Source organism: Peromyscus eremicus, chromosome 7 (genome assembly GCF_949786415.1).
Source record: "Peromyscus eremicus chromosome 7, PerEre_H2_v1, whole genome shotgun sequence".
Taxonomy (NCBI): Eukaryota; Metazoa; Chordata; class Mammalia; order Rodentia; family Cricetidae; genus Peromyscus; species Peromyscus eremicus.
The window spans coordinates 21890062-21903091 of NC_081422.1; the positions used below are offsets into that span (position 1 = coordinate 21890062).

Sequence of the window (13030 nt, forward strand, 5' to 3'; positions counted from 1 at the left end):
ATGTAGAGCCTCTGATCAATGATATATTTGGTGGAATAAATATTAAGCAAATTGCTGAAGATGCATCATGATGTTTCTTAAATGCTCATAGTAAAATGCAAGAAGCAAATCAAAGACAATAAAAATGATAAGGGAAGCAGGATTTGCAAACCTGGACAATTGTTTGTTACTCTATAGCAAATAATGAGTAGGCATGTCTGGAAAAGAACACTAAAGATGGCCACTCATCTTTTAACAAGGATCATCATGGATACATTGAAGCCAGGTGTGCTCATCAAGGCAGAGGAATGCCAACTATGTGGTTCAGAGTCTTCAAGCTGTCACATGCAGAATGCTGTCAGTTTAGAATGGGCACTCACTAATTCTAATGCAACTATTCCTGGCCATCCTTGCTATGATCCAAAGGATGTCTTTTGCCAGTCTTGGAGGGTTCAAATTATTTCCTTTGGTAAAATCTGCTTGGTTCCTCTCCCTTGTTATACAAGCATGTCTAAGCTGTGGGGGCATAGGTACCATCCCTCAGAATTCATGGGATATGCTGGGGAGCTATGGAGCTCATGCAGAGAACTAATACACAAGTAATGGTACCATATAGAGCCCTCAGTATGGCAAGATGTACATGCCCCACAGAGGTGGTGGCAGGACTATCTCTGAGACACCAGACTGGTATAGCCACAAGTGTGCAATTCCAGGCATGTGTATAATCTGTGGGCATATAACTATAATGCATAAGAACTATTGGATGAATTGTATCCACCGAAATTATAAGAGCATGCTGTCCAAGGGCCTTGGGGAAAAATACTCTAATAGTGAGACAAAAAGTCAGGGAGGATTATTCTCTAGGCATCAGATTCAAAGCTGTGGAAGGGATATAGCCCATAGTAGAGCATAGCCCTAGCATGTATGGGGCCCAGGGTTCCATCCCTAGCACTACAAAGCAAACAAATATATAAATACAGGCATAAACAAATGTATTATTGCTTGCCTTGTTAAGTTTTGGGTTTACTCTGAACCATTTAGCCCTTTATTCTTTCCTATATCTCTTTTGTAAAATGAGGACATCTAGCATATGCTTTCCCTACCATTACGGTTTGGAAGTACGTAATTTGTTTGACCATATGTGGTCACAGCTAGAGAAAATATTGCCTCATGGGATGAGTGTCTTCCATATCTGGTTTCTATACGTAGTAAAGACTCTAGTTTTAGACGTTTAAAATTTTAGATTTTTAAAATTGAACATTTGGAGCTACTGGGATGAAATTGATGTATTTGGTATATAAAAAAGATACTGATTTGGGTGGACTAGAAATTGAATCTTGTGTTCTGAATATATATGCATCCCAAAATTTATATTTTGACACTTATTTCTCGATGAGGATGGCATTGATGGGGGCATTTCTTGGGAGGTGTTACACCTTGAGGACAGAACCCTCACTAACGTGATTAGAGCCCTTGTAAAAAGTCCTAAGGGCTAGAAGTGTTAATACATTTAGTAAAGGACTTGTCTTGCAAAGGGACCTGTGTTTGAGCTTCAGAACCCACAGTCAAAGCCATGTATGATGGCAGCACATACTTGTAACATAGTGCTGAGGGTAGGAATTGCTAGATAGCCAACCTAGTAATCAGGAGAGATTCAGTCCAATGAGAGACACTGTTTCAAAATAAGGTGGATGACTTTCCTCTAGGCTGTCATCTGATCTCTATACATGAGCACACACACACACACACACACACACACACACACACACACACACACAATTTATATGAATAAAGGGGAAGAGCAACAGTCCTTTCCCTGATTCCATTATGTGTGACACATGTAAGATGCTAGCTATGAGAAACAGGCCTTCACTAGTCACCGAAAAGGATGGCACCTTGACTTTAGAATTTTCAGCCTCCAGAACTATGAGCAATAAATGTCTACTGTTTATAACAAGTTTTTGGTCAAAGGGAACCCACAACCCACTCAGGCTATTGCCAGAGCTATTTGTTGCTCTCCACAAACTGATGGTAAGACCCTATTGATGAAGACAACACCCACACAACTCATTGAAAATAGAAAAGTCGAGCTGGTGCCTGCCTAGAGCCTTCACTTCTATGGGCTAGTGTTCATGGTACTGGAAGGTACTATACACACTACCACAGAGAAAGGTAAATGCTAACCCAGCTACAGTCCCTTCTGTCTACAATGGTGTCCTGCCTATAAGATATGCTGGTGCAATGGTGGCACCAAGCTTGTGGAAGTAACCAACCAATTATCTGATTTGATTTAAGGTCCATTCCATGAGATGGAACCCATACTTGCTGCTGCTGGGGTGGCCAAGAACCCAGGACTACATATGCCAGGAACCTAGAGGAAAATGAAATACTAATACTGTTCTGCTGAAGGAACATAGCAATACAAAGACTCCTAACAACAACTCCTATACTCATAGATCAGTGCCTTGCTCATCCATCATCAGAGAAGCTTTCTCCTGCAACAGATGGGAACAAATACAGAAACCCAAGGCCAGACAATATGCAGAGAATGACTTACCCCTAAATGGGATGTATCTATGGAATCACTCCCCTGAGAGTTTAGGGAACCCCAAGGAAGAGGAGGTTGGAAGATTATAAGAGTCAGAAAAGATGGAAAACATCAAGAAAACCAGGCCTTCTAAACACAGAATAACTGACACACACATGAATTCACAGATACTGAAGCAGCATGCACAGGGCATGCTTGGATCTCTATCAGATGGGATCCTAGAGCTGAAAGGAGAAGTGGACACATGCCTCCACCCCTAATCTAGAAGCAATCCTCAAATAATAACCACATGCAAATGAAAAATCAATTTTCTCTGAGGGAGTCTCAGTGGGGAAACAAACCTCTCTTAATGCTCAGCAGTAGATGGCCAATGAAAAATGAACTCAAAGGCATCTTTGGAGATTCTTTGTCTCATAATGTTGAGTTGGGGCTTTTTCCCCCTACAGGTCCTCTATGTATATATTATGGCTCTGATTTTGTGTTTTTATAGGATTACTGTATATATGAACCTGTGTTTCTGTGTCTGTATATGTTTCTTGTGCCTTTTATTTGGCTATTTTTCTTTTGTTTGTGTGCTTTCTCCTATTCTGATTTTTAAAATCTTATTTTATTTTGTTATTATTCCTTAGACGTCTGTTTGTTTTTTAATGTACCCATGGAAAAGAGTTAAATGTGTAAAAGAAGACCATGAAAGGAAAGATAGTTAAGGTTTTCATGCTTAGATTCAGAACTGTCTTTTTTTTTTTTTTAACAGAATGATTTGAGAAGCATTGGTTTTAGCTTTCTTTAAAACCATGGTAGAATTCTGCAGTGAACACCTGGACCCCGGCTCTGTCAATTGGAAGATGTTTTTATTATTGCTTTAATCTTGTTGTTTGTAAGGTTTGTTTACACTGATTATTTCATTTTAGCTTAACTTGGCAGGTCATATTTGTTGAGAAAGGTATCCATTTCTTTTGGAATTTCAGATTTCTTAGAGTGTAGATATTAAGGTATGTCCTTGTGGATTTTTTTATTTCACTGGTATCTGTTATAATATCTCCCTTTCCACTTCCACTCTTAATTTGTTCTCTTTTTCTTTGATTAATCTGTCTTAGAGTTGGTCAACCTTAAATATCCTTTAAAAGAAGAAATTCCTTGTTTAATTGATTAACTTAATTTTCTCACTTCTATTTCATTGATTTCTGATGTGATTTACTTATACCTCTTTTCTTTTCTTTGTTGTCTGTTTTTGAGATTCTAATTTAATTACATTTCTCCCTTCCCTTTATTCCCTCCAAACCCTCCCATATACCCCTCCCCACTCTCCTTCAAAGTCATTGCCTCTTTCTCATCAATTGTTATTACACACACACACACACACACACACACACACACACACACACACACACACACATATATATATATATATATATATATATATATATATATATTCTTAAATAGAAACTGTTGAGTCCATATAATGTTATCTATTTGCATGTTTTCAGGGTTGACCATTTGTCACTAGACAACCAATTGGTGTGCTCTTCCTTGAGGAAGACCACTTTGCCTTTATTCAGTTTCCTGTGGTTCCTTGAGTATGGTGGAAGCCTCTTGGGGTTTTCCCTGTCGAGCTTGGCATGTTCCTTGTTATCAGCCTTGTTCAGCTCATATTTGGGCAGTGACGTAGGTGAGACTTTACAGGTTCTGATGTTTGTAGGAGACAAAAATCTCATAGCAAACTCCCTGATTCTCTGGCTCACCAAGGACACTTCTCTTTGCAACCCATATCATTTGCTAATAATCTATTAGTTGTAAAATTTTTACAAAAGCTTCTAGAATTTCTCATTATCAAGTCAACTGTGATACAACTTGAGAATTCTACATACTGAGAAAGAAATTATGGAAACAACCCCATTCATAATTGAACTATATAAATAGTGAAGAAAGAAATTGAAGAAGACACTAGAATATGAGGAGAGGGGAGCTGTACATCTTCATGGATTGGAAGAATCAATATTGTGAAAATTGCTATCTTCCCAAGAGCAATCTATGGATTCAGTAAAATCCCAATATAAATCCCAGTACTGATTTTTCACAGAAACAGAAAACAAAGCCAGATTAAAATTCACCAAGAAGCAAAAAGTAAGTAAACAAACAAAAACCCAGGTCACCAAAACAACTCTTAGCCAAAAGAAAACCCTGAGCATTTTGTCACACCTGATTTCAACCTATACAACAGAGCCAACTAAATAAAGCATCAGAATACTGATTCAAAACCATACATGTAAATCTATGAAATAGAATAGATGATCCAGATACAACTTCAGCCACCAAATTTTTGACAGATATACCAAAGATGCACATTGGAGAAAAGACAATATATTCAATGCATGGTGCTAGGAAAGTTGGATAACTACATATAGAACAAAAATGGATCTGTATCTCTCATTTTGAACAAAAATAAACCCAAAATGGATGAAAGGTCTCAAAATAAACCCTGAAATGGTATAGGGAAAAGTAGGGAATACTCTACTATACGTCAAGAGGTATAGGTAAGAACTTTGCAAACATATCTCTGGTCACCCAGAAAACAACCAACAAATGGGACCTCATGAAATTTAAAAGTCTCAATAAGAGAAAACTTCTTCTGATTGGGACAATAGAATCTCTGCCCTGGATGGGATGTAATCATTGTAGTTTGGCCAGGTCAATTTCCTGGGCAAGGAACCACCTCTGAAATACATTTAGGAAGCCATAAGACATGCTAAACGTCAGATGGAATAATTAATTTCTTATTCAGGGATTCATCAGGATCAAATAAGCCTTAGTCACTTAGCATTACAATAATTAACTGTTCCTAGAGATTTCAGAAAGTTAGCATATGCTGGCCGAGTTTGAAGAAATAAAAGTGAAAATGTATAATAAAGAAGAGGAATTGTGAAGAAAAAAGTCTTTTAAAGAAAGCTAGATAGCCAAGGGTCGATATTCCATAAATGCCTTCCCCCCATATTTAAAACTTGTGCATCTTTTTTGTCTCCCTTACCTGGTAAAGTTCCATTTTTTACACAAGCTCAATCTCCCCACCCCAACCCAACTGCATTCCCAGGACATGATGGCCTTGAGTAGCCACCCCTACCCCAGCCTTTATTTCATTTCCTTTAAACCAATTCTTTAAAAACCAGTCAATCATGAAAGACTGTGAGGTGAGACCCCACCAAGTCAAGGGGGAAAAGACAGTCACCACATCTACTAGAATAAAAACAAGGTGAATTTTCCACCCCAGTGGGTCTTGGCACACACAGTGGAAAAAGAAATTGCCTTGCCAAGTTTAAAAACAATAAACTTTTGCACAGCAAAGGAAACTGTCAATCAACTGCAAAAGCAGCCTGAAGAATGGAAAAAAAGTCTTCCAGCTATACATCTGATTAATAGGTAAAACACAAAGGAACAACAACAAGAGAGGGTGCAATGATTCTGAACCGTGAATTCTTAAAAGAAGCAATACAAATGGCTAATAAATATGGTAAAAGTTGTTTGATGTATTTAGCCCCAAGAAAAATGCATATATTTATCCCCAAGAGGAATGCATATAAAACTTCTGTGAGATTCCATACTACCTCCATCAAAATGGCTATCGTCCAAAACAAAACCACAAAATAGGCTGTACAACCTGTGCACAGGCCCATCCCAAGGAGAAACCTAGGCCTTCTACCTATTGATGACATCGCTGCACTCCCAGGCCTAGCTGGTACATTGCAGTCTGCACCAGCCCAAGCTGGTGTGTTCCCCAGAACCTTACCCCCAATGCTGTCCCCACATTCTCAGGTTTAGCTGGGATTCTGCAGCTTGTGCACCAACCCAGCCAGGTAAGTGACCCATCCACATCATGATCATACTTCTAAGCCCAGCTCAACTAGCACAGCTTGCACACCAGCCCAAGCAGACCCAGCCTGGAGTCACAGTCCCAAAATGTCTTGGTTACCACCAAAGTGGAGTTGCCTTTATTTCTCTCCCAATCAAAAATCATATTCATATGTTTACATACATAATTTTAATGGAGTTATGCCACATGGGATAATAATGCTGATAGGGCCTCCCAACAGTCATGGCCTGTCTCACAATAACCCCAATAGTAGGCACGGGAAACAGCACTCTGAGTTGTTGAACAGAGTATCAAGAGACTCCAAAATCAATATTGGTTATTGGTATTGTGCTGTGGGATGGTCTGTTTGTCAAATGTGTTGCTAATTAGTCAATAAATAAAACACTGATTGGCCATTGGCTAGGCAGGAAGTGTAGGCGGGACAAGGAGGAGAATAAAGCTGGGAAGTGGAAGGCTGAGTCAGAGAGACACTGCCAGCCGCCAAGATGACAAACAGCTTGTGAAGATGCCGGTAAGCCACGAGCCACGTGGCAAGGTATAGATTTATAGAAATGGATTAATTTAAGCTATAAGAACAGTTAGCAAGAAGCCTGCCACGGCCATACAGTTTGTAATCAATATAAGTCTCTGTGTTTACTTGGTTAGGTCTGAGTGGCTGTGGGACTGGCAGGTGAAAGAGATTTGTCCTGACTGTGGGCCAGGCAGGAAAACTCTAGCTACAGTATTGCTCTAGGTTGTCTTCCAGAATTTGAAAGTAAGACCCTATTTCTAAAGATAGTATATGCTTTGGCACAGAACTTAGAAGAATCAAGCAGGAACTGACCTGGAAGCCTTCTCCCTGAGGACTGGCTCTCGTAGTATCTAATGAGCTATGCAAGCTGCCAGTGAGAAAAAAGGAATAAACAGACCCATCCACCTATAAAGCCTATAAACCACAACAATGACAGGCCTAGAGAGACATTCCCAATGGGTGACTCGACAAATGTCTCCTCAGGTAACATCATTTGCTTCTCTTATAGAGGACCTGAGTTTGGTTCCCAGCTCCCACATGTCAGTTCACAAACATGCTTAACTCCAGTTCTGGGAGATCTCTTCTGGTTTTGTGTGTACCAGTCATGTATGTGGTACACAGATATACAGACAGGCCAAGCGCTCAAACACATAAAAACAAATAAATCTTTAAAAGTGAGTTATCCCTAATGGTATGTTAGTGTCACATTTATCCTAATGTCTGTCTAACTGGACTTAAGGCAGACTTAATAGGAAGAAATTTTCTCCTGGTACTGTTGACCTAGCCAACTACTTGTGGCTAGAGAGGTCATTGACACTAGAGGAGAACTTAACTATTACCATTTTCCTAAACCAATACAAGTATTCTACATATTCATCCTTAGCTCCACATATAAGTATAGGTCTCACCGTTTATCAAAGAAGCTTCTTTTTGCAGCAGATGGAGAGATCATAACTTGTCAAAGCACAGAGAACAAGTGACCATGGGGTTCCCAATCCCAACCCCTATTGGTACATCTACAATGAAACCCCTACACCTAAGGCTTAGAAAACATCATGGAATTAAGAGTGGGAAGTTGAAAGAGCAAGAGGACTAGGCCACCCTCTGCTAGACAGTGTCTTCTAGACATGCAAGGACAGCTGTACCCATGAAATCTCAATAATGTGTTGCCTAAAGAAGACCTGGGTAAAGGCAACACAAGTCAACCTGCCAACATGGATGGGAAAAGTCTTACTCTTGTATAACATTAGAGGGGCCAGCCTTAATATTATACATCCCAGGGGCTCAGGAGAGAAAACTACTAACGTGAAGTTTGTTTTCGGGAAAGTAGAATCTCAGCACACCAAGCTCTTTAGTCCATTCACTTTAGTTCACCATTCTGTCTCTAGCTTTACAGTTATATACCCAAACAATCACAGTCCTCCCCTCCAGCCAGGTCTCCAGGTCTGAATTCCTGCAAGGTCATAAAGGCAGGTAAGAGTTTCCTCAGGCAGTGATTGCCAGGCTTTCTTTTATGACCTGAAAATGGAGTGGTTAAGGGAGGAGGTCAGCTGAGAGCTAACATCAGTTAGCATATCAAAAAGGGAATGTATGTGCTCAATCTATATTCCTAGGAGTGGTTAGATAAGAAGTTAGGGGTCTATAAAGTTAGTAAGGCTGTAAGAAAGGAGGGTCTGGGCTAAATTGTATGAAGCTATTACTTAAGGTCCACCTGACCTAGGCGATGTCTCCTTGTGGAATTTACCTTAAATTAGGAGACTAGCTTGTGGTGATTTGGACTTTTATTTCTATTAGTTCTAGAATGTGGCTAAGGGAGATATCTGATTCCAGTGCTGAAAGGGGACAAACGGATGGGCTGGGGGGAAGGAAGCCTTTCCTGAGGCTGTTCTCCAAATACCTTGAACGTATATGTCCAGAGAGCAATCAGTAAGTACACAGTGTTAGCAATTCTTAGGGAAAAATCAATTGGAAAAACTATGAAGGCACAAATGATTTTCATAACAGAAGACAGCTGATATATAACACACCAAATAACAACAAAAGCTCCTTGGAATTTGGCTTCCTCTGAAGGAATTCCTTGATCCCTTCAGGTAGTGACTTTGCCATAACCATCTGAGTTCTTATGATATATCCCATAGCATTTTACCAGGCCTTAACCCTAGGTGGAGAACTACAGACCATCAGTGGCTGCTATTTGAGAGAGATTAAGGAGTGACGTGGCAATATGAAGGGGTCAGATGGGTAAAAAGGAGTATAAATTACACAGATGCAGTACTTATATATGAAGTTTTCAAGAAAAAAAATTAAACAAGGCAGCAATGGTAATAAGGCTGTAGGAAAAGAGGAATCCTTATTCACTGTTGCTGAGAATGTAAACTGGTGCAGTCATTATGAGACCTATTGCAGGGGGAGTCTCAGAATTATAAAAATAAAGCCACCATATGATCCAGCAGTACCATTCATGGGACTTCCCTCAAAGGACTCCATAACCTATGATGGAGACACACTCGTATCCATGTTCATTGCATCTCTATTTATAACAAACAGGAAATGGACTTACCTACATACTTCTCAGCTAATGAATGAGTAATGAAAACTGTGCCACACTTACACAGTGGAATTTCATTTGCTGCACAGAAAAGTGCAATCTGAAAAAAACAAAAAGTGTGGAATGGAAAAATTATATTGAATGGAGCAATCTAGACCCAGAAAAGCAAACACCATGCGTTCGCTCTCATAGGTGACTCATAGCTTTGAATTTTTTATTTTTGTGTTTTAGTTGGAGTATCTGTAAAGGGCCATAAGAGATAAGGCGGATGCCTGGAATGAGGGATAGTAAAAACACATGCAATATGAAAGCAGAGTGAGAGGAACACTAGATGGCAAAGGTTTAAATGGGGATCAAGGGAGGGAAGATGTGTATTTGGAAGTCAGGCAACCAAGATGTACAATATAAGGAAAGCCCTTATATTTATACTAAGTTATAAAGCGACTAAAAGACCTAATTGATTTTTTTATGTTAGAATGGAGGCATCTTGCATGGATGGATAATGCTCTTTCCAGAATCCATAGATCTTTAAACAAATATCTCAGTGCCAGATATGGGCTCTCTTCCTGAGACCAGGAACCTTCAGAAGCTCCCAAGATAATGGAGGCTATTGTCATTGCTCTGGCCACACACCAGAATTAGGTAGTAAGACCCTGTTGCTGAAGACATCACGCCCTCAGTACAAAACACACAGATAACTCAAACTGGAACTAAGCTAGAGGCCCCCACCCCACCAGCTGCATTGACAATCCTGGACGGTGCTATGCAGGCTGCTAGAGGAAAAGAGGAAAAAAAAAAAAAAGAAAAAAAAAAAAAACCAACTTGCAGTAGCCTTAGCCAGCTGTGGCTCCTGAGCATCACAATACCAACCTTCCAGGCCAGATGTTCCCATTGTGAAACCACTTTGTCACCTGGGAGTCACAGATCAAACAGAAAGTGTTCCCTACGCATTATGATGCGGCTTTCTTCTGGGATTTTTCTTGGACTATTGGGTCTCCACAGGATGGAGAATGAAGTCTTTTAGACAGCATCTCTGAGGAGTCCTTGCTATTTATTATTTCTTTAGCCCTCTTTGACTGCAGAAAGACAGCCGTGGCAGCTAATTTTAAACCTACGGGATCCTGAAAGAAGTTGAACTTTCAAATTTTCTTCACTTTATGATGTTTATTCTGCAGCCAGCAGGGTACAATATAATACAGAGAATGTGTATGTTTTGCAATAAGGAATACTGAAGGAGGAAAAAAAAGATGGAGGGAAGAAAAACATCATCCCATGATACAGGAAAATACAACCAATGTCATCTTCGTATCAAGTGACTTTAGGGAGCACAGTTCCCAGAGGTAGGAAAACAAAATGACTGGGTCCCCTGTGATTCAGCTTTGTGCCCAGTCTATTTTCATTATTGCTGGTGTATGGGGTTCCTATCTATCTGCCCCTCCAGATCCAGTCCTGACCCTTCTTCACTTGGCTGTAAACCTGGAGGCTGACATGGCTAAACTACATCAATGGAATTCCTTATTCCTTAGCTTCCAATAGGCTTCCACAGAAAGGAACCACTGCCTGAGGGTCAGAATGAAAAGGGGAGACGAGGCCACCACACTTGTTCTTACTCACATCTGTTAATGGGTATACCGGCTAATAGACATCCCCTTCTACAGTCCACTTTCTCCTCTAGAAAGCTATTTCCTGTGCCCCTTCAGGCCAAGAAACAGGAGGTAGTATTACAGTCCTGCTGCTGTCTTTCTCAGAGTATTCCATCATGCTCACACACATGATCCATATATTACAAAGAGTTTCTTTCGTAAACTCTTCTCAAACTCACTGTTTGTTTGTGACGTCTTTGCAGCCTAGATCAGTAAGTCTCTGAAGATGGCATCCTTTGTAAGGGGGCAATGGTGGTTACTGTGCTTGCCACTGTAACTGTGGCCTACAGGCAAGAATACCCTGGTATAAAGTATACTATATTGGTAAAATGTCACGAGCTATTTGAGCTCACTGAGAAGATGGTTCTGGAAATAGGGTTGGCTCCCCTACTTCAGTCCCATGAATTTTTATGTCAAGTGCTCTCCAGAATCCTCTCTCCTGGATATTCTTGTTTTTATAGCTGTGTAATTAGTAGAGATAAAACAGTAAGCAGCTAAATGTATTCAAAACATTGAGGGTTTTAGAACAGCTGGATGGTTACTATTTCTATCTGGGGTTACTATTATTTATCTCATAATATAAAAACTCCTATAATAGAGATGAGAAGCTGGACACTCATTCATAGAGAGAGCTCTGATTACCTCAACCTCCCCACTCAGTTTATGCTGGATGATTCGAAGCACCTGGTTTGATGATGCCATCTATCTGCTCTGATTGGTTCTTATACTTAGAAGCCTTACCCTTCGGGGCACACTGATCAGGCCCTTTGATCAAGGACTGCAGATGGCTGCCTCAGTGGGTATGCTCCAGTCAATTTATGCTGGATGTTTGTAAGCCTCTGATTTGATTATGTTATCTTTGCTTTCTCAATCAGGCTACCCCAGTCATCTCTGCTGGATACTGCAAGCACCTGACTTGATAATATTTGCAACCTCTTGCTGTGTCTTTGTATCTGCTGCCTGCTATTTATGCTTTCACTGTCCCTTGCTTATACTTAATAAACTCACTAATTCTAACCAAAAGTGTGGTGAGCATATATTATTCTCTGAACCAACAGAAAACCTCAGGAGGGAAAAAAATCATTTCACACATGGACCCTACCCTTTCCTTTCTTTCTAACTTCCCCTATCTTCTCATCCAAGTGAAACAGTAATGCAATGTAACAGATGACAGTTCTGGGAGAGGCAGTGCACTCATAGCTGGATGGTGGTCTGAAAGAGGCAGGTGAAGAACAATTTAAGTTTGCCTTGATGAACACAAGTTGTGGCCTCAGTATTTGGCATGCTATGTTTAGCTCATATTTAGTTCCTGTTTAAACTTGCATTAGGGTACATGGCTTCTGAATATCTCAGCTTCATCCTGTTTGACAAATCATAATTTATATGTATCTCCTAAGATTGGAATTGAGTGGGTTAATGTATGGTAAGTACTTACAACAATGTTCAATGTGGTTAACAAATATATGCATATATGTAGATGAAAATGTTCAAGGTTCACTGAATTGTAATTGTTGGTACTTCTCTTTCTGTACCTTTCTTTTTCTAGGCCCTCAGTTTCCGCCTCCTCCTCCATTTCTTTTCATAAATATTTTTTTCAGCAAATCTGATGTGATGTTTTAGTCAGCTTTGTTCATCCCAGGAAACTAAGAATTCTGGATTTAGGATTCAGCTGGGGTGGTTTCCAAAAGTCTGCATTCCAGCCATGACTTTCCCTCTAGCTTCTAATGAACTTTGAAAAAAAAAAAAAAAAAGATTTCGTCTGCTCTGAGCCCCCATTCCCTGGGTTGATTACAAACCAAGAAGTGCATTTTATTTAAATTCTGTACAGTTAGTGTGGAGAAGAAATACAAATGACAAGCAAGCACTTACATTATTTTAAAGATGTTCTGTATCCTTATCCATCAAGGAAATGGACATCAAAACTGCACTGAGATCA

General features: G+C 39.9%; 1 long non-coding RNA gene across 1 annotated transcript; it reads left to right on the forward strand.

Annotated features, from left to right (window-relative positions):
- The first annotated feature begins 10376 nt into the window (after positions 1–10376).
- Positions 10377–12117, forward strand: LOC131914128 (uncharacterized). The gene is made up of 2 exons (XR_009380074.1): positions 10377–10791; positions 11970–12117. It is a non-coding gene; the product is annotated as an uncharacterized LOC131914128 (long non-coding RNA).
- The last annotated feature ends 913 nt before the right edge of the window (positions 12118–13030 follow it).